Genomic DNA, 23352 nt, shown 5'->3' with positions numbered 1-23352 from the left:
TCTCTGTCTCAGGAGAGGAGGAGACACCCTCTAAACTAAATATACCTGCTCTTGTGAGAACTGTTAAAACTATTCTACAAATAGAAGAGGATGAACCCGCTCCTAAGAGAAAAAAAAACTCACTCTTTAAGTGACAAAAGGTTGTTTTACCAGAGTTTCCTCACTCTGACCAGCTATCTGATCACATGAGTGAAGCTTGGAATATGCCTGGTAAAAGTTTTCAAATTCCAAAATGATCCAGTTCCTTTTACCCGCTTCCAGCTGCTGATTGTACTAAATGGGAAGTTCCCCCAATGGTGGATTCTCATGTAACACGTCTGGTTAAAAATGCCACCTTACCCATTCATACTGCAACCTCCTTAAAGGAGACGTATAGAAGCTTGTCCTAAATCTATATACTCTCTTACAGGAGCTATTACTCGTCCTGCTAGGGCTACGGCCTGGGTGGCAAAAGCCATTGAGAGTTGGGCAGAGACCCTAGAAGAGACTTTTCCCCCTGATGCTTCTAGGGAACAGCTGTCCTACATATCTCCCATTAGAGATGCAGCCTCCTACCTAGATGCCTAGATGAAGCAGCTATGGATACGGCTCTCCTGGCCTCCAGGATATCTGTAACGTTCCTGGAAAGCAGATTCAGAATCAAAAAGGGCTCCAGAGTCTCTGCCTTATGCAGGAGACATCCTATTTGGTCCAGAATTGGATAAAATTATGACTACTTTGGCAACTAACAAGACGGCGTACCTGCCCTCTGCATATAATACAAAGCCGCTGATGTCATCCTTACGGTCCTTTCGCCCTCAAGGCAAAGCCAAGGGTTGGTCCTTTCCACAGCAACAGACATCAGCCAAGGCCTCAAAGCTTAGGGCCAAACAAGCCTGGGCTACTAGACGTCCACCTGCCAAGTCTGAGGACAAGCCTGCAGCCTGACGAGGCGGGCCTCTCCCTGAGGACTCCCAGGGTGGGTGGCCGACTTTTTCAATTCGCCCAAGTTTGCCATCAAACCACTTCAGATACCTGGGTAAGACAAGTGGTGTCTCCCATGGATACGCCCTCCTTGCTGAGGAGTTAATAGTATCGCATTGCATTGTTAACCCTACACTGGTTGTAGGTTACTTGGAAGTATTTCCCATGTCATCAGGACAAGGGTAAACAGGAGACTGTTGTCCTTGTGCTGGTTTCATGTAAATACTGTGCAGTTGGCCTCCGGTTTCATTGTTATACACCAAAACAGTCCACCTCGTCAGCACCTGTTCAGGGGTCAGCCCCCACACTGCCTCCCACTTTTGATTACTCACAGTGGTTACAGCCTGCTATGTTTCTTCTTCCTTTACATCCTTCCTGGATGGAGGGTTATGTCCACTCAGTCAGAATCTGTTTTTTAGCATCTACCTATCTGCAGATGTTACAGGCAAATAAGGCATCAGCCGTCTAAGCATATATATAGATTGCAGTCTATCCTGCTTTCAGATTCTGATATATCATCTGAGGAGGCAGAGGATACACAGGTTTCTCCCTCTGGGTCTATCTCGGAGGAGGAGCATCATTCATCAGTGGATGTTGCTCTCTAGATGGGCGGTTAATTCAATCCTCATTATAGAGGATGAAGTACTGGCTCCTAAAGCCTAATAAACCTGGTCAGACACCAGAAGGTGATTTAGGCTGGATCAATCTGAATAGATCACTGAGTTTATAGGGGAAGCATGGAACACTCCAGGTAGACTGTACCAGATTCCAGAAAAGATTAGTATCTTTTTACCCTCTCCCACAGAGAGTGCATTAGGTAGGAAATCCCCCTCCCTACTGGGGATTCTTACGTCACACCTTCCTAAAGGGTTACACCCAAGAAGGCTGTTTGCACAACTCCCCCATCAGATCCTATCAAAGACATTTATGCCCTGCTAAGTTCAGGGGTGTTAACACCTTCCTTATAGTTAAAGGAACCGGGATTATGGGCCAAATGTAATAGGTAGTCTGTTTTGGTAAATTGCGAGTTTGGTGCTAAACTCGCAATTTTTCACAACTCTCCAATGTAATAGGGTGTCTGTTCACTAAAACTCGCATTTTTCAGAGTTACTAAACCTCTCCATTCTCAAACTCGCATCCAGATGTTTTCACATTGAAAACAATCAACTCGCCCAATGTAATAGAGTGTCTGTTTCAGACTCGCAAAAAAAAGATTACCAAAAGTCCCCAAATAATAGACCTGCTTCAGGCTAGCGAGTACATCCTGAGCAGGTCAGATTAACACAGAAACATGCACATATCCATGAGATATGTACATGTTTCTGTGTGTACTTATGTTAAATGTTTTAAAATAAAAAAAAAAATGATGTGCTCCCCCTCCCCATATATTATTAAGAACCAGCACAGGGCTTTGTTGAGCTGGTTCTGGAAAATCAGGGGACAAAACGAGTTGAGTATGTGTGAGTGTGCATGTATGTTTTATTAAAATTATACTTTCACGGTGTATGTTTGTTTATTTACATATTTCTTTAGTTGTGGAACTACAAGTGCCAGCGGGCCCGTAATGCCCCACATGCTGGTATTTGTGGTTCTCCAAATACCAGCATGCAGGGGAGGCTTGCTGGTACTTCTACAACCAAAGACAATATGGAAACTTTCATTTTACACTTTACACTATCAACCCGGCACCCACCGCCTTAGGGTGCCAGGGATAGCCCCGGGCTATCAGTCTAGGCCTGGGGTGCCCTGGAGAGGGGGACCCCTTTATTGGGGGGGTCCTCAACTCCCCAGGGATCCCCGGCCTGGACTGACTAGCAGTCAGGGATAATGCTTTGGCCGGAGAAACCGGTGAAAGGTTTTCCCTGGCTGTGGCATTATCCTCCTGCTAGAAAGAGTTCGGTGCTGGTTCTGGAATTTTCAGGGGACCCCTACTCGTTTTGTCCCCTGATTTTCCAGAACCAGGACCAGCTCAACAAAGCCCTGTGCTGGTTCTTAATATACAGGGGCCCCCTAGGCATTTTGGCCCTGTATTTTTAGAACCAGAACAGGCTTTATAAAGCCCGGGGCTGGTTATGCTTTTGGGGAGGGGGTGCACGTTTTGTTTTTTTAACACACAGAAGCCATCGCGGATCTCACTGATCTGTGATGGCTTCTCTAAAACTCGCACCTTTAATGCTACTCGCATTAAAAGGTGTCAGTTTACATAGTCCTAAACTCGCATGCACTCACAAATGCAGTAGCCTCGAGCTGAAAAGTTCGCAGGCTATTGAATTTGCGAGTTTCAGTACAAACTCGCACTTTTTAAAAGTGCGAGAAAGTGCAAGTTTGTACTGGTACTAAAACTGACACCCTATTACATTTGGCCCTATTACTCAGATTTGTGTTTGATTCAGAAACTAAATATGTATCGCTCTTTTCTGAATCTGAAATTTCTCAACACGTTCATCCATGTGCCAAAGTTCCATATGGAGATCCTACGGTCACTTATGCTGGCAATGGAACCTGGGGATTTCATGGTTCCCTGAACATACAGGATCATATCTGTATGTGCCTATTGCACTATTCACTAAGGGTTTCTGAGTTTTGGCTGTTCATCAGCAACATTACCATGGCCTTTTAGTCTGTCCACAGCCCCTTGCGTGTTTACCAAGATGATGGCGGTCATGACCGCTCATCTCAGAAGTAGTCAGGCTACTGCCATACTTGGACCGCCTCCTAACATCGACAGTCTACGGAAGTTTTACAATTGCGGGTTCTCATATTGCTTTGAAATCAGAGGGTACCCATTCACTCAACAAGGCAGGTCCTGGGGTCCATGGATCCACCTCCAACATGGTGGAATATGCCCAGTTGCATTTTAGACCTCTACAAAGATTGATTCTCTTCAGGTGGAATGGACAGCATCATCTTATAAGGTGTCAGAGGATCCTTCTCACTCCAGAGGTTCATTACTCCCTCCTGTGGTGGCTGAGAAAGGATCATCTAAACAAAGGGCATCCGTTCTGGATTCCAAATTGGATCTAACCACGGACGCCAGCCGTAGTGGATGGAGGGCAGTGACAAGTCATCACACCTTTCAGGGAGGATGGACAAATCAAGAAGGTCATCTGCCAATAAACATTCTCGAACTACGAGCAGTATACAGAGCACTGATTGGAGCACAGGACCTGGTCCAGATCCAGTCCGGCCAATGCGACTACAGTGGCCTACATCCATCATCAGGGAGGCACAAGAAGTTATGTAGACATGAAGGAAGTGACAAGGACTCTGATTTGGGCAGAACATCATCTTCCGGCCATCGGCAATATTCATACCGGAAGTGCTAAATTGGGAAGCAGACTGTCTAAGTCGCCAGGACAAACATGCCGGACAGTGTTCTCTCTATCCGGGAGTGTTTCAGCTCCTGGTAAACAAATGGGGTCTACCAGAGATAGATCTCATGGCATCACGTCACAACCACAAGGTCCCCAAGTGCGGGTCCAGGTCTAGAGACCCATCAGGAGCATTCGTGGATGCACTGGGATGGGATTTCAAGCTGGCGTATCTATTGCCTCCAATTTCTCTACACCTAGCAGTTCTCGGAAAATTCAAACAGGAAGGCGAAACAGTAAAACTGGTGGTTCGGGCTTGGCCCAGCCGTCATTAGTTCACCGACATACATAATACGTCCATAGACAGTCCTATTCCCTTACTTTATGGAAGGATGTGCTAACACAAAGTCCTTGCCGACATCCGGTTTTGGCGGTGTGGCGCTTGAATCTTCCATCCTAAGAGCAAAAGGTTTTCCAGTTCTGTAATTCAAATGATGTTAGGGCAAGGAAGCCTGCTTTTTGCCCACATCTATTACAGAGGTTTGCATTCTTTTGGTCAATAGTGTTCCCATAAGGAATATGATCATAAGGTGTTCAGGACTTAACTATAGCCACACCACACTGGACATGCCAGATCTCATCTGATCTTGGAGGCTGTGCAGTGTTGGACCTGGTTACTTGGATGGGAGACCACCTAGGAATACTAGGTGCTCGTCTGGCCACTTTGAGAGTGCAGTTTTCTGCACTGTCAGTCTGGTTCCAGAAGAAGATTTCATTACCAGATGTTAGAATTTTTTTCCAAGGTCTTTGGTTCTTAAGGGGTTACAAGCTTCCCCATTTGAACCTTTAGACCCCGCAGATTTGAAGTGGTTGACAGCAAAGACAATTTTTCTTCTTGCTATCTCTTCTGCTCGCAGTGTCTCGGATTTGGCAGTGCTCCCTTGTCTCCCCATTTTTTATTTTTCACAAGGATAAAGCTGTTCTTCGTACAAGGGAGGGTTACCTTCCTAAGGTAGTGTCCCATTTTCATGTAACTGAAGAAATTGTGGTTCCAGCTTTTCAGGTTCCAGACCTTTCTGTAGGTGAAGCCTCCCTGGATGTAGTTTGTGCTCTCCGTATTTATGTGGAGCGTACGAATTCTGTTAGAAAATCAGATTCTCTTTTTGTATTATATGGTTTTCACAAACGAGGATGGCCAGTTAGTAAACAGACTCTGGTGAGATAGTTACACGTGACTATCTCCCAGGTGTATACACAGGCTGATCTTCTTGTCCCAAGCACAGTGACAGTGCATTCTACTCTGTCTGTAGGGCCATCGGGGGCATTCAGTCGTGGTGCCTCTGCTGAACAATTATGCGAGGCTGCCACGTGGTCTTCTGTCCACACTTTTCTTAGGTTCTATGCCTTTGATACTTTTGCCTCTCAGAATGCTTCCTTTGGGCGACGAGTTCTCCTTTCTGGTCAGGAGCATATCCCACCCTAGGGGAACTGCTTTAGGATGTCCCCATGGTATCCCTATGGACCCCGAAGAAGAAATATAGAGATGGTAGACTCCTTTTCTTTGAGGTTCACAGGGCACCCACCCTGACGCAACTGGCTTCACTGGGTGATTTTCTTTCAGTCACAGATTCCCTCATCTTCTGCAAGAGTGTTTCTGGGGTACGATTGTTCTTCCTTCTCCTCTTTCCTTCTCCTGCCTTAAGGATTGTTAACTAAGCTGAAGTCCTATGGCTAGGGGCAGGGTATATATGGATGAGGACCCAGGGCATTCTGGGAGTCAAAGCTTTAACTGTTTGGTGCCTGGTCTTCCAACCATAATATCCCCATGGTATCCCTATGGACCTCGAAGAAAAGGAGTTATCTAGGTAAGTCTACCATAACTCTATATTTCTTAGTTCAGAAGCACAATGGGTCTCATCGGCCTATCATCAACCTCAAGTCTCTGAACAAGTTTATCAGTATGCCCAGGTTTTGTATGGAAACCTCCGTTCTATTATCCTAGCTATGGAGCCTGGAGATTTTATGGTATCCCTAGACATTCAGGATGCTTACCTACATATACCTATAGCGCCTTCTCATCAACTATATCTCCGGTTTGCTACACTGCAGCAACCAATTCCAGGCTCTACAGTTTGACCTCTCAACGGCCCCTCAGCTCTTTACCAAGATCATGGCAGTTATGGCAGCCTCTCTTCGTCGTCAAGGGATCAGACTGCTCCCATACTTATATGATCTCTTGCTGTTGGCCAGCTCCCTCTTCACCGCCATCTGCAGGTAACCATTGCCTTTCTAGAAATGCATGGTTGGCTGATCAACTGAAAAAATTCTTCCCTGACACCCTCTCAAACGATGGTACATTTGGGATCACTTCTGGACTATTGAGTTCAGAGAATCTTCCTGATGGTGGACAAGATTACAGCACAGACTATGCAGACTGCTTCACAATTGCAGTGTCTATTCACTCTGCATACATGCCTTGGGATCAATGTTGTCCACCTTCGACATGGTGGAGTTTTCCCAGTTTCACTCCAGGCCCCTCCAACACCTGATCCTCTCCAGGTGGAACGAGCTACCCCATCTGCTCAAATCCCAGAAGATGAGCCTCCCCCCAGAGGTTCGCCTGTCCCTAGCCTGGTGGCTAAAGACTTCCCATTTGAACCAGGGTTGTCCCTTTTTGATCCCGGACTGGGCTCTCCTCACCACGGACGCCTGCCTCCGAGGGTGGGGCGCAGTAACCGGCCAGCACTCCTTCCAGGGCCGATGGTTCCCAGTCGATGCAGTATTGCCAATCAACATCCTTGGCTGTGGCCTACCTTGATCACCAAGGGGGCACTCGAAGTTAGTCAGCAAAGACAGAAGTGTCCCGCATTCTCACCTGGGCCAAACACAATCTGCCAGCCATCTCCACAGTGTTCATCCAGGGGATTCTTAATTGGGAGGCGGATTTCCTCAGCTGTCACAACGTGAATGCAGCAGAATGGTCTCTACATCGAGAAGTCTTTCGGCTTCTAGTGGACAAATGGAGTCTTTAGGAGGTGGATCTCATGCCCTCCAGACACAACAACAAACTTCCAATTTATGGAGTTAGAACAAAGGACCTTCCATTTTTAGCATATTTCTTCTCTCAAATATCCCTGCTTCCTCGAGTGCTTCGAAAGTTCAGACAGGAGGGAGGCACAGTCATGTTAATAGCTCCGGCTTGGCCCAGCCGTCACTGGTACTCTGATCTTCAAATGCTCTCCATAGACGTTGCTCATCAGCTTCCCGTCTGTCTTTAATGACTTGGCTCTTGAGACATCCCTCTTAACGGCTAAGGGTTTTTCCAGCTCTGTGGTCCAGACCACGCTAAGAGGAGCACGTGAACCAGCCTAAGCCAGGAATTACCACAGAATATGGCATACATATTTCCAATGGTGTACTCCAAGAAACTGACCCTCAGGTCTTTAAGGTTTCTCGCCTTTCTTCAAGCTGGATTGGATCTAGGCCTCCGTCTAGCATCTCTGAAAGTGCAGGTCTCTGCTTTGTCTATTTGGTTTCAGCGCAGAATTGCTCCTATACCGGATGTTCACACCTTCATGCAAGGTGTTCTACGTATACAACCTCCCTTTGTCCTTCCTGTGGCTCCATGGGATTTGTCAGTGGTGCTCCAAGCACTTCAGGAACCTCCATTCAAATCCCTGGAATCAGTGGATGTCAAATGGCTCACTGCAAAGACTGTTTCTTCTGGCTACAGATCTGCCCGTAGGGAATCGGATTTAGGGCGCTTTCATGTCGCTCCCCCTTTTTGATATTCATCAGGACAGGGCTGTTCTTCGAACACGCCCAGGCTTCCTTCCCAAGGTGGTTTCTCGCTTCCACCTGAATGAGGAAATTGTGGTTTCGGCCTTTAATTCACCAGACCTCTCAGCAGGTGAGGCCTCTTTGGATGTGGTCTGTGTTCTCAAGGTCTACGAGGACCGTACTGCTTCCATCCAGAAATCGGACTCCCTCTTTGTCAGCTGGCCATCCCCTCCATATCCCAATCCATATAGGACAAACAGACTCTGGCCAGATGGAGGCTTACACACAGACGGGCTTTCCTGTGCAGATTACAGTCTCTGCTCATTCTACTCGCTCTGTAGGTCCCTCGTGGGCAGCCTGGCGTGGCACCTCAGCTGAACAGCTATGCAAGGCAGCCATCTGGTCTTCTGTCCACACCTTTCTTAGGTTTTATGCCTTTGATACATTTGCCTCTCAGGATGCTTCCTTCGGGGGTAGGGTTCTACTATCAGCTCAGGAGCGTTCCCGCCCTTGAACAACTGCTTTGGGACATCCCCAATGTCTCCCTGTGGAGCCCTATGGACCCGAAGAAGAAAAGGAGAGTTATGGTAAAACTTACCTTGGTTAACTCTTTCTTCGAAGTCTATAGGGTCCACAGGGCACCCGTCCTGATGCTCCTAGCTTCTATGGGTTTACGTCTCATGGTTACTTGTTTCCATCTCTGTGTGAGAGTGAGATTCCTCAGTGTACCAGTCTTCCTTCTCTCCTATCCTCTTAAGTTTAGACTAACCTTTCCATAGTTGTTAGATTACTGTGACCCTTGTATCCAGCCTATCTGTGTCAACCATGTTTGTCTGCCCCCTCCCCTTTAGAATGTAAGCTCTCACAAGCAGGGCCCTCTTCCCTCATGTGCTTCTCCTTTACTTAATTATACTCTAATTTACAACAGCACCCAACCCTTAGATAAGCAGCATGGTGTCTGTAACCAAGTGCTATGCAGCAATGTATAAATCATGTATCTGTCCTGCATTGTTTGTACTGTTAATATCTGTTTTCTTGGGTGCTTATTTGTTTATGTACTGTGTAAGGCGCTGCGGACCCCTTGTGGCGCCATATAAATAAAGGATAATAATAATAATATCCTGCTCCTGCCCTGGGCTTGTTAACAAAACTGAAGTACCCTGAGGCTGTGGGTGTGGTATATGGGGAAGGACCGGAGCATCCTGGGATTGAAAAGCTTTGCTGTTGGTGACTGGTCCTCTAGGTCCCACCTACACCCCAATGTCTCCCTGTGGACCCTATGGACTTCGAAGAAAGAGAGTTAACCAAGGTAAGTTTTACTATAACTCTCCTTAGTTTCTGCCCTACACGCTTTGTTTGCATTCCTATTGCTATGCATAATCCAGACATAAGATGATATTATTTCTTGCTTGGTGTGTGGTAGTGGAAAGCATAACAGTAAAGCTGGGTACACATTAAACTATGTGTACCCAGCAATGCGACAGCCCAACATATCATGTGGCCAGTACACATTAGACGATCCAGTGCCTGACCGCCTGATATGTTGGCCCCTGCCGCACCCTGCTGCATTGGGTCATCAGTCGCATCACCAGATTGAGCTGCATGTAGGGACGACCTGACGAAGCGACTGACGACCTAAAGGGAGCGTGCATGGTCCGACATAGAGCATACACATTAGAAGATTTTGACAGTATATTGGACCGATCGAAATATCATCTAATGTGTACCCAGCTTAAGACAATACAGGAGACAGTGGAAGGTGGTCACCTTCGGGCGCCAGCCCTAAAGGAAGCACACTGACCTTCATTACTCCAGTTTCTGCTTTATGCGCCCCAGAGCAGGAATAAGCAGGAAGCCTAGGGGCCATGTGCCATGGTCCTCCCTCTACCAGAGTCCTCACCCTGGAGTCTGGCCTCTAGGGATAGATCCCCAGCAAGGAAATTGCACCAATGTACATAAAAGTGACGGGACAGAGGCTGGAGTGCATGGCGCCTCCTCTTGATTTTTTTTTTCACTCGCGCACATTTGGAACCTTCTTCCTCTGCTGTTGCTGTGAGAGCAGCAAAGCGCAAATATGGAAGACCCTGATCAGCAACAGTTAGTGTTTATGTGCTGGGGTATTGGTAGTTTGAGGCTGGGTACTGCTGGGGTGTTAGTAGTCAATGTGGTTTAGTGGGAGTGTGTGTGAGTGCTGCTGGAGCTGTGGTGTTGGTAGAGAATGTGGGGGAGTGGTACCAACAATTATCTCACCTCTGGACTCCTGGTATAAAAACATAACGCCCCTAAGACAATAGTCATGATTCTGTTCAGAGACTGAAAACTTGTCAAAATAGGTGAGAAATAAAGGGGATGACACAACATATACACAAATTTTAAAGAAAAACCTGGTACATTTTGCACAACAAATAGGATTTGGGAGAAGAATTATAAACCAGCAGGACAATGACAGTTTCATTTATATATATATATTTTTTTAATTGTATTGTCAACATGCAAAATTTGGAATCGCTTGAAAATTGGTGTATATCAAAACATCCTCTTCCAACCTGATGTACTTTGAGAAATACGAAAAAAAAAAACAAATGGGTGAAAAAGTTGGTGTCCAGGGGCCTTATGTTACAGCCTGCACCATGCAGGCACAGGAGTAATTCTAACAAGTTGGTCTGTATTTTTAAAGCGACAATAATTTAAAAGGCAAAATAATCTGCTTTTGCCTTTTAAATTATTGCTGCTTCAAAAATATGGGCCAATGCCTACATCTCGCAGGCTATTACATAAGCCCTGGGTGTGCAATGCTGGTTAGAAACGGCTTTTATCTATCTATAATTAGGGGGAGCTTTGAAATGCACTTTTTTTGCACAACGTATCTTGTGTTATTCAGTGATAGTGAAAAATGATAAAGGCTGTGAATACTTAAAAACATTTTTTTTAACTACCATATGTAGAAACTACCCTTAAGCTGGGCACACACTAGAGGTTGTGTGTACCAAGCGACGGCAGATGCAACTGGACGATATCAGGTGGTCCGTACATACTGCACGATCTGGTGTACAACCACCAACCACTGTGTCGTTCCCCAGCCGCATCCAGAATCATAGTGTTGGCCGTCAAATCTTCAGATTGGCCTGCACTGCAGGCTGATCTGAAGATGCGACTAATGATGCGCAATAGCGTGTACACACTGGACTGTGTATCCCGTTTCGTCCTGAAATGACAAATCATCCAATTTCTACTTCAGGGTCCATAAGCTCTACGGGAGACCTTGGGGTATAGGTGATGATGGGAGTCATCCAGGCACCACGCAGTTAATTTTTCTTCCCAAGATAAACTGGGTCCTTCTCCTATACCCCGGGCCAGAGGCACCTCAGTTTCGTTGGGTGCCCGGCTGGAGTCGGGTCACTGATACGCGGTGGGGCTGTTAAAACAGCCCCTGAAGATTTTTTTGTTTTCAAAGAAGATTTCTTCAAAATAGCGACAGCGCGGACAGTCCAGGGGATGCCCGCACTGCCACTCAGTCACCCCGCCGGCTCCGAGACACCGATACTGATCCGGGGATCTCGGCAGGCCTCTGGGATCTTGGCTAGCAGGGACCCCGGAGGATCCCTGGACTGCGGCCGGATGCTACGGGGATGCAGGTAAGCGGTGTGTCACCGCGGTGGTGCGCGAAGAGACGTAGTATTTTCCCCCAGGGCTGGGGACTCCCTGGGGCCATGCACGTTCCAACTAGGCCACCAGGGACATCAGGCTGGAGTTCTGTGGAGCACTCCAGCGTCCCGGGGGTTAAATGCTGGCCAGCAGAGGCAGCCTTCCCTGTCTAACAGCTGGCTTCTCCCTGCTGCACAGCGCGCCTTTCCACCGCGGGCTGGCTGGGCTGTGGCAGCTTCCCTCCTCCGGATCCGCCCCCTCAGAGATCTCCCGCAGCCATTTTCTCCTGGCTGTATGTCGCAGATCACAGCAGGCGGTGCGGAGCCCGGGTCCCCCTACATACCTCTCCTCCTGGACGGTGGTCAGTGTATGTAGCACTTTTGTCCTACCAGATGCTAAGTCTGTGTAGTTGACCAGTAAGTGCGATTAAGTGCAGGTGTTATTATTCTGCATTGTATGTGACTGTATGCTAGCTCTGTCTGTCTGAGTTTCACTTTCTGAACTGTCAGCCATTTTACTTTCCCTGTGCCTGTTCTTTCTCTCTGAGCCCTAACACAGGCAAGGGTGTACCCTAACAATAGGTCAGGGTACACCCTCACAGTCTGTTATTTCTGTGTAAGGGGGGGTACATACAGTATATTGATATCCTCTCCACTATGTCTGGCAGTGAGAGTGATATGCCTAAATTGGCTCCTGCCCGGCTGTCTTGTTAGAAGTGTACAACAGAGTTAGGGGTGCTTGAGGGATTATCTCTGAGGTGTTATGCTCCTCCAAGTCCCTCTACGGTCACTGCCACGCCGCAGGAGCCCCCTTGGGCGTGCTTTGCACAAGCACTAATGGCCATTGCGGGATGTTTAGCTGTCCTTCCTGTGTTTTCCCCCCTGGGGCTCACACAGCAGCAGCTAATGCCCTCTCAGAGCTTGCTTTAGGCGGCTGCACCCATGCAGGTGCTATCTCCCCAGTGGGTTAATACAGTTCCCACTGCATTGCAAAATGTCGCAGAGGTGCGACAGGAGGAGGCCCCTCAGGGCAGACCGGCTAAAAGATTTTTGCTGTCGTCCCAATCTACTCTATATGATGATGACGAGGTCTCATCTGAAGATGGGGCCCTCCTGGATGACTCAGACTTCGACTTTACATGGGAGAGGGAGTCAAAGTCCAAGATATATATTTTATATATTCCGGGTCTGATACAAGCTGTCCGTGGGGCCTTGGTCATAGAGGAGGACGATCCTCCAGCACCTGTCCAGACATGCCCTTTTTCAGCCTGTAAAGGTGGTCACGGCCATATTTCCTTTGTCCGACCAGCTGGTGTACCATCTGGAAGTGGCATGGAAAAATCTTGGGAAGCGTTACCAGCCGCAGAAGCGTCTGGCCCATGCTTAACCTTCGCTGAGGACTATTTTTCAAAATGGGAAGAGAGATAACAAAGGTAAGTTCTCACCATATCTCTCATTATTTCTCCTTCATCCACCAGGGGACACTGGAGATGAAGACACTGGGTATAGATGGGCGGATGAGAGGACCTGGCACTCTCCCCCAGAAGCCCCAGTTTTAGAATTGTGCCCAAGGGAGCCACTCACTTGGGGCTGAGCTCAGCCCACTCTTAGTATTTTTATCTTTATTTTAACTTTATTTATTTTCATAGCTTCCCACAGCATTGAGGACAGGCTGACAGAGCTGCATCTGTCAGCCTGCTACATGGAGGCATCAGGAGGGACCCGCCACCGCTATTCTATAGTGGGTATCTGGGTCCCAGTCACCTTGACAATATTTCTTGGTGGGACACACTACAGCTTACTATAGAACCTGCATCCATGCTACCCCATGCCTAGCCGCAGACCTGAGCGCTGGCAGTGGTAAGTATAATCTCTTCACCCGACTAGCGGGGGACAGAGATCTGGGGCCACTCCGCCTTCCCCCGCTTCCAATGCTCACTATGTGGTTTGCCGCGGCTGTCCCTGGCACCAGCGGGAAAGAAGGGGGCAGAGCTACAGCACATAGAGTCACTGGTCGCCATGCTCAGGCAGGATGGCATGTGCCTTAAGTCCTGCATCTGGGTTGCTGTGTATCTAGTGTGCAGGGTAATCCCTGCACCCTCTGTGACAGCGAGGTGCCTTGCCGCAGCTGTCATTCAGAGTGAGAGCCGGCGGAGAGCAATCACCCCCTCCCTCTGCTTCCTTCACATGGCCACAGTCTAATGCCCGACGGTGAGCAGCGGGGGTAGTTTGTTTGCTGGTTCAGTTTGGCCGTGGTTAACGCCGAGGCTTTGTTCCCGGCGGTGAGGGGGCGGGGCTTAGGTTCTGCGGCCATTTCAGCTCGGTTGCTGCTATTTCCTATGTGGCTAAAGGACCTCTGTGACGTATCCACCACATGACCGCTGCAGGAGGCTGGACCGCTCCTCTGTTACCATCCACATGGGCATAGAGGGGGAATATTTATTTGTGGAGAGCACAGCGAGCCACCGTGTCCAAAGCGCAGCGAGCCCGAGAGGGGACACTTTTGGTCCCCCATTAGCATCCCCGCCCCCCCCCCCTTTCAGGCTGGGTCACGTGGGTGTGACGTCACAGGTCCATCAGCGCTGTATAGTCTAGACCTAACCATTTCAGCTCCTGGGCTGGCGATGTCTTCTTCGCAGACTCTCCCTCAGTTGGAGCCCACTACAGCGCCAGTTTATTCAGATCAACTCCTAAGGCATGCAAGGCTTGTTGCTGCATTGCTGGCTGTATCCACCGCTGTTTGGAGCCAGGTCTATTCACAGCAGTGAGTTACTAGGAGTCCTTCTGGCTCTGCCCCCACTATGTATAGAAATTGGGCTACAACTTCACTGTGATTCTGTCACAGGTTCTCTTCCTATGACAGGTTGCTAAATATGAGTATATGGGGTAAATATACTAAGATGGGAGTTCTATTAAGAAGTGATGTTGCCCATAGCCACCATTCAGATTCCAGGTATTATCTTCTAGAAGGTGCTAGATAAATGAGAAGTAGAATCTGATTGGTTGCTATGGGCAACATCACTTCTTAATAGAACTCCCATCTTCGTAAATTTACCTATATGTGTATACATGCGTATTCCTATATATTATTGTCTGTAGCCTGCTTTAATTATCCGGGGCTACCCTTGTGCATGCAGCTGTAGCAGTCTACCTACTTACTTAAGCTGGCCACACATCTAAAGATTATCTGTCCACCTAGTTGATTGGTTGGAATGAAAATCTGGTAAGGTATGAAAGCAAATGACAATCAGCAATTTGCTCCCAAACGCCGGAAAATGGACAAAAACTGTTGTTTGTTAAATGTTTGATCTAAACAATTTGTTCAAACTTGTCTGAACGACCATCTTCATCTGTTGTCTGACATTTTGGAGCAAATTGCTGATCATCATTTACTCCCATATGTTACCAGGTTTTCATTCCAACCAATCAACTAGTTGGCTGGTTGGACAGATAATCTTTAGATGTGTGGACAGCTTTAGTAAGATCACCACGGCCCTAACTGTGTAGAGTTTGTATTTTCAGCTGCAGAGTCTATATAGAAATTGGCTCTGCCTCATCTCATACTAACTACCGTATAACAAAGTAAATTCTGAGATTCCTCAGTCTGCATGTCTGTAGTTCTTCTATGGAGATGTAGTCTGTGGTTCAGATCCCACAGTGAACTTGTGTAAAACTTTACAGTATATAGCAGACATTTACTAATACCTCTTTTCCACCAAAAACCCAGGTCCGACCTGGGTTTTTGGACATGGTTCCAACCCTGGTCAGACCCATTTACACTGCACCTTTGATCTGGGTTACTCCCAGGTCAGCCCTGTTCACACTGAACTCAGGTCTGCCCTGCTAAACCTGTGAGGTCATAAAAAGTGGGAGATGAATGCTCCACAACCACCAATCTGCTCATTTTAGGCATGATCCAGGTCAGATAACCCGGGTTGCACCGTTTACACTGCACCATTACCTGGGTCCATCCTGGGTCCAACCCTGGTAGCTACCTGGGTTGGATTGCAGGGTCACTTGACCCAGGTTATTTTTCAGGGACCCTTTTACACTGAGCTGCGACCCGGGTAGACCCAGCAAAAACCCAGGTTTTTGCTCTGGTGTAAAAGGGGTATTATTTTCTGCCAAAGCTGTTATATTGTGATAACTTAAGGGTGGTATCCACTAGACGATAAAGTTGAACGATTGAACGATAATGATAAAATCGTTTGATAATCGTTCAAACATCGTTTGCAAATCGTGCAGGATTGTTTCTAACGATGTACGATGCACGCTCCCGCTGGTCGTTTGATCGTCTCCTCCATCGACTGAACATGCAGGTCAATTTCACTTGATTGCTTACAAATCGTTTACACATCGTTCACGCTGAACGATCAAACGATGAACCACTGTCTGCCCACTATAGCTGAAAGCTCTCAATCACAGATTAAAACAACATAGTTTATTGTTAGATCTTTTGCAAATCGTTTGCAAATCTTTTGCAAATTGTTCAGTGGAAGATCATATTTCAAGGGAAAATCGTTAAGAGGTTGGACAGGGATAAAATCATCTAGTGGATGCCCCCCTTTAATCTGACAATTGACTATCTCAAGATTGCTGCAGGAGTCAGTTTGATTAGATAATTAATCAGTACTCGCTAATGTTATTGAAGGGGCAGCACAGATAGTGTAATGGTTATCATTACTGCCTCATAGCAATTAAATCATGGGTTCCGTTCCCACTACAACCCCCTCTACACATCAAGGGACCAGCCGCCACTATTATAGAGTGAGTTTCTGGGTCCCAGGCACCCTGGCACTAGCTCAGGGAGGGACATGCCGCAGCCTAATACAGAGGCTGTGTCCATGTCACTTAACAATCTGCAGAGCATGCGGTTTGCAGAGTAATCCATCATGGTTACCTTGAATGTCTGTGTCAAATATGCCTGTATAAGTTACTGAATAATGAAGCGTGTTTCATTGCTTATGATGGGGGGTCCTCGTACCACCTCTATATACAGTCAGGTGCATAAATATTGGGACACTGACAGAATTGTCATATTTTGGCCTCTATTCACCACCACAATGGCTTTGAAATGAAACAAACAAGATGTGCTTTAACTGCAGACTTTCAGATTTAATTTGAGGGTAATTACATCCAAATCAGGTGAATCGTGTAGGAATTACAACGGTTTCTATATGTGCCTCCCACTTTTTAAGGGGCCAAAAGTAATGGGACAAACTAAACAATCCTAAATCTAACTTTCGCTTTTTAATACTTTGTTGCAAATCCTTTGCAGGCAATTACAGCCTGAAGTCTGGAACACATAGACATCACCAGACGCTGGGTTTCAACCCTGGTGATGCTCTGCCAGGCCTCTACTGCAAATGTCTTCAGTTCCTGCTTGTTCTTGGGGCATTTTCCCTTCAGTTTTGTCTTCATCAAGTGAAATGCATGCTCAATCGGATTCAGGTCAGGGGATTGACTTGGTCATTGCATAACATTCCACTTTTTAGCCTTAAAAAACTCCTTGATTGCTTTTGCAGTATGCTTGAGGTCATTGTCCAACTGCACTGTGAAGCACCATCCAATGAGTTCTGAAGCATTTGACTGAATATGAGCATATAATATTGCCCGAAACACTTCAGAATTCATTCTGCTGCTTTTGTCAGCAGTCACATCATCAATAAATACAAGGGAACCAGTTCCATTGGCAGCCATACATGCCCACGCCATGACACTACCACCACCATGCTTCACTGATGAGATGGTATGTTTTGGATCATGAGCAGTTCCTTTCCTTCTCCAAACTCTTCTCTTCCCATCACTCTGGTACAAGTTGATCTTTGTCTCATCTGTCCATAAGATGTTGTTCCAGAACTGTAATGGCTTTTTTAGATGTTGTTTGGCAAACTCTAATCTGGTATTCCTGTTTTTGAGGCTCACCAATGGTTTACATCTTGTGGTGAATCCTCTATATTCACTCTTGTGAAGTCTTCTCTTGATTGTTGACTTTGACACATATACACCTACCTCCTGGAGAGTGTTCTTGATTTGGCCAACTGTTGTGAAGGGGTTTTTCTTCACCAGGGAAATAATTCTTCTGTCATCCACCACAGTTGTTTTCCGTGGTCTTCCGGGTCTTTTGGTGTTCCTGAGCTCTCCGGTGCGTTCTTTCTTTTTAAGAATGTTCCAAACAGTTGATTTGGCCACACCTAATGTTTTTGCTATCTCTCTGATGGGGTTGTTTTGATTTTTCAGCCTAATGATGGCTTGCTTCACTGATAGTGACAGCTCTTTGGATCTCATATTGAGAGTCGACAGCAACTGATTCCAAATGCAAATGTCACACCTAGAATCAACTCCAGGCCTTTTACCTGCTTAATTGATAATGAAATAACGAGGGAATAGCCCACACCTGTCCATGAAATAGCTTTTGAGTTGATAGTCCCATTACTTTTGGCCCCTTCAAAAGTGGGAGGCACATATAGAAACCGTTGTAATTCCTACACCGTTCACCTGATTTGGATGTAATTACCCTCAAATTAAATCTGAAAGTCTGCAGATAAAGCACATCTTGTTTGTTTCATTTCAAAGCCATTGTGGTGGTGAATAGAGGCCAAAATATGAAAATTCTGTCATTGTCCCAATATTTATGCACCTGACTGTATATATATATATATATATGTGTATATATATATATATATATATATATATATATATACACACACACATACAGTGATCGCGTTGAATGACAAAATATGTGGGTCACAGGTACCCTCCATTTAAAAAAAAAATGGGGTCCTATCTGACCATTTCTGGGTCCCAGCATAATTTATGCTTTAGAGGTCCCCATATGTCCCTCAGACCTCCCCACATGCCACCACACATCCCCTTAGAATGCCCATCTGATACTGCCAACAGCTCAGACCTCCCCACATGCCCCCAGTAGTAATCACCCCCTATGCAGTTCCCCTAGTAGTAATCCCCCCCATATGCAGTGCCCCCAGTAGTAATCACCCCCTATGCAGTGCCCCCAAAAGTTGACCCCCTATGCATTGCCCCCAGTAGTGGCCCACCTATTTGGCCTAATGCCCAGGTCACTCACAACTATTTGGGGGGCAGATATCTTCAATTGGGCCTAATGCCCCCTATGTAGCCCTGGCCTTGTGACCGACAACCCTGGTGGTCTAGGGAGGGGTTAAATACCGGGGGCCCAAGGCAGCCTACCGGTACGGTAGAAGAGGCTGCGGGGGAGGGAGCTTTGTTAGCTCTTTTTCTTTCCACCCCTGCAGTCCTCTCCGGCCCTCAGCTTCATTCTGTCGCTGGCCCATCCTGGCCAGCGGCACCGCCTCTTCCTTTCTTCCTCCTTGATCACGCCGTCTTCTGGTCTCTTGCGAGGCCGCCGAAACTGTTGCCACAATGCACTTCTCTTTAGGAGGTCTTCACTCCTCCCCCTCCGCCACCGGACTGGCTTCCCGCTCAGCGGCATCTAATACAAGATGCCGCGAGTGGCGGGGCTATGGCGCAGTGAGCCGCGATTGGCTCATCGCGTCTGCCTCCTACTAGCTGCTGGACCGCGAGCAGTGTTTGGTTCACGGTCAGTGCCAAACAACTGCCGCCGCTTCTTGGCTTCCGGGCGACAAGCTCCACTTAGCTTGCGCCTGGAGCCAAGCTTCTCCCGTCGCCACTTTACAGTCGACGCTGGTGGAAGGGAGCAGGCGGTCCCTTCACCAGGTACCCGCCGCGGCTGCTTACCCAGCGCTGGGAACAAACACACTGTCCCAGCGTCGGCCACGGATGTGTCCCGCAGGGGAAATGTCTCCTCTGCCTGCCCCTGCAGCTGTGCAGATGCTGGGATCAAACACTTGATCCCAGCACGGCTTTCCACAGCAGCAGTCTGTCTGACTCTCATTGGCTGCTATTACAAACAGCGTTGTGTCTTTCTCTGCAGGGCGGCCGGGTCCCGGGGACACGCAGTGCTGCAGCCAGCTGTCAGGGATTGGCCACAGCACAGCACGTCCCCGGGGACCCGGCTACTTTTAAAAAGTGAGTCCCCAGTGCTTAATCCCATGTAAAATATGCGCTATATCGCGTATTTGCGAACACTGATATAAGTAATTGCTTCAATGCCTCTTGGCTTATCACTTGAATATCTGATATGCCTTCTATCTGGTACACAGGCATTGTGGCCATGTGACAGACTCACAGTACACACAGCCAGAACCTCGATCAAGAAGTAGGCATTGCTGGGATTGTCACTCACAAGCAGAAGGAAATATCCCTGCGGTTAAGGTGTCTAACTACCATACAACAACCCAGTGCTTTCTGCAGCAGCTCATATACTACAATTGGAACAATATGGCTCCTGCCATATCGCAATTTGTGAAGCGTTCCATATTTTAAAGTCCCAGCTTTTCGGTTCAACATTACTACTTGCAGATAACTGATAACCGTAGATAGAGTTATCAGTCCTCCTAAGCCAGGAATTGTGAGTTCAGGTTCCATCTGGGGTGATAAACTTTATTTCCACAGTCTTATCACTAGAGGTAATTTATAACAAGCCTTCGCTTGACAGATATTTGAAAAATCATAAATTTATCTATTTCATCCTCCTTCAGTTGGGATCCCTATTAGCTAAGTTTTTCTACTTTCCAGACATTTGTATGTTATGTTGGTATAACAATGCTTTTGCTTCTAGTGAGTAAAATACAGCATTATGGCCCTGATTCAGAGCCGCTCGCTCTGAATCAGGGCCCTCCTCCATTAATATGGAGCGTCCTCCTGGACGCTCGTATAGCTGTGGGTCACCACCCACAGCATATACGAGCGTGCAAAAAGATGGTCGCGATGGTCTTGACCATCGGAATTGCGAGGGAAACCCTGCGGTCGGGTTTCCCAGCCGCAAGGCCAGGAGTGATTTTGGCTCTATCAGAGCCAAAATCACTCCCACTGACATCACTAGTGATGTAAGTGGGGCCGGCTTCAGACGGTAGGCGTTCCCATGTTTACGCCTCCGTCTGGCAGGCACACCCCCGGCACGCCCACCAAAGGGGGCGTGCTGTCAATCAACATCGACAGCACGCCCCATTTGGTGCGAGACCCGGAGCGATGGAAAGTCCTTCGCTCGCCGGGTCTCGCGCATGCGCACAACAGAGCTCCCTCCGTCGTGCGCATGTGCAGTGGGGACCATCGACCCACTTGCGAGCGTACTGCCGCTCGCGAGTGGGTCTGAATGACCCTTTATGTTTCTACTGTAATGATTGGCCTATATCTCCTAACAGATAGATTAGAACCCATACATAGCATACTAGAAAGGAATGCGCAGCTGCATAGCCATGCATAGACCTCCTGCTTTTAGGTTAATTAGTTTACCCACACTTACAGCGGCAGCATTTATTGACGTGGCTGTTAAGGCTGCTATCTTTAGTCATAGCGGGGTACATGGACTCTGTGGTTCCCACTGTGTTCTGGGCTTGCACGTCGTTTACGACAGCTCATTATCGCATCTGGTAATCTTATGTGACCTGGTGTGCAGAGCGGGGGTTTTTTCCCAAACACTGCTTCAGCTTGTCTCGTCTCTTCTTCGGGGCCTTGGACGCTGGGTTATGCCTGTTCTCTCAAGGCATTGTCAATATTTTTCAGAGCCGTCTGGCCTAGTTCTTTCAGATTCAAACTTTTCGTCAGGGAAGTTCTCCGAATAGGTTTGTCCTGCCTACATCTCCGTTGGTTTTGATGTTCCTCCAGTCTTCTCTGTGCGTGCCTCTCTAGGATGTGGAACTGAAAGTCCTTTCTCGGAAGTTGGTCCTCCTATCGGTCTTTGTTTCGGAGTTGGGAGCCCTGTCTTGTCGGCCTCCTTATCTAATTTTTTTTCATGATTTCTGTGAAAAACTCTGTGCCTTGCCATCTTTCCATTTTACTGGTAAGTACCAAAATCCTATTATTGTCTAGTGTGTGCCCCACCCTTACACAAGCATACATCTATTTGCACATCATAACAGTATGAAGTGTCTGCCACTAATCAGCTTGTAGATAGCACTTCCCAAGTACAATTCTATAAAATATGTAGAAGCTGATTGGTTGCTATGGGCAACTACTCCACTTGTTCACTCCTTGGAAGGTTTGATACATCTCCCCCTCGGTTCCTATAACAAATTGTGATATTTTTAGTCACCCAATCAGAATTATGTTGGAGATACTGTTCTCAGAGAGGAGAAGCACGATGGCATGTCTTGTGGATCTGTCCCAAGATTACCTAATTTCGTAAATAATTAAACAGCAGAACAATGGGACTGCCAGGGTCAGTACCAATATGCTAATTAAAATGTCATGGAAAGATCATGCAAACTTTGATAGTTTTTTCTCAAAGACTGTTGGAGGATGTATGTGGAGCTTCTGAGAGGAATCTACAAGATGACTACTTCATCGTGGCAGCTCACTTAATGTAGGAACCGGAACTCCCCCTCAGTATACATCCTCTTTCTACTGTGATCTGGTCCAAACCCTCCCTGTTATAACTGCAATCATTGTTTTTACTTGTGTTTTTTGTGTATATACGGTTTCCTTTCTGTCAATTGTATTTCTTGAAAAATATGGTTGGAGAAACAAAGTTTCTACAACCTCAACAGTGGATGGAAAAGAATCAATTGATATTATAATTTATTTATATGGCTCCACAAGTGTTCCGCAGCGCCTTACAAAGTAGATATGCTGACACACAGATTTACTTAAAGTAAGCACATAACCAAAGGGGGTCACCTTCAGTTATGTGGCAGAATTTACACCTCATGCTTTGTGTAGCGTAGAAAATTACACTACTTTACAAACAACAACAAAATAGGATATTAATCACTATGGGTGTCTTTATTGCATTACTGTATCCTACTACGTTGAAAATTTTCTCCTTCTCTAGGTGGCAAATAGATTTGCAGATCTCACTCCACAGAGAAAACAGAAATAGGGAAGACTTTTTTTTAATCTTAACATCTTTCAGTATAATGAGTATTATTATTTGTGTGTATTTTGAACAACGTCATGTCTCTCACCTATTATATTTATGTTCAGTAGTAAATTGTTTCTTGGGTGTAAAAGACTGCAGTTATCAAGGTAAGATGTGTCCTTATACATCTTTGCTGCAGTTGTGCCAAAAAGCCCCTGTCTGTGCGCAAAGTCCCATGAGACTCTGCTAGCGCCTGGTGTCTTTTTGCCGAAAATGCATCAAAGTCACAATACGATGCGACCAGGGCGCAACAGCAGACTGTGCTGATTAATTTGATATGGGACACTTGTATATCTGTGTGCATCTAAGTCTCTGAATGTGTATATGAAGTGCTACAATGTAGCAGTCACAGTTTTTTTCATTCCAAGTTCCGTTGTGCTGCAAATAGACTCAGGTGCACACAGATATACAAGTATTGCATATCAAAATAATTAGCACAGTCTGCTGGTGCGGCTTTGATGCATTTTCGGTAAAGAAAGACGCCTGATGCTATAAGAGTTACATGGGATCTAGTGGATCACTCACGCTAGGCAAGTTGCTCTGTGTGGCGTATTGAGGTTAGATGTACGAGGACACATCTGTAGCACGTGTGTAAGTCTATCCATATTGCTATTCTTGTATTGTCTACAACCTCCCCTATTGTCCACCATCCATGTGACCACTTTCCCACTCCTAA

This window comes from Taudactylus pleione, unplaced genomic scaffold (assembly GCF_031769625.1).
Source record: "Taudactylus pleione unplaced genomic scaffold, aTauple2 ptg000179l, whole genome shotgun sequence".
NCBI classification, from domain to species: Eukaryota; Metazoa; Chordata; class Amphibia; order Anura; family Myobatrachidae; genus Taudactylus; species Taudactylus pleione.
This window is presented reverse-complemented; position numbering follows the sequence as displayed.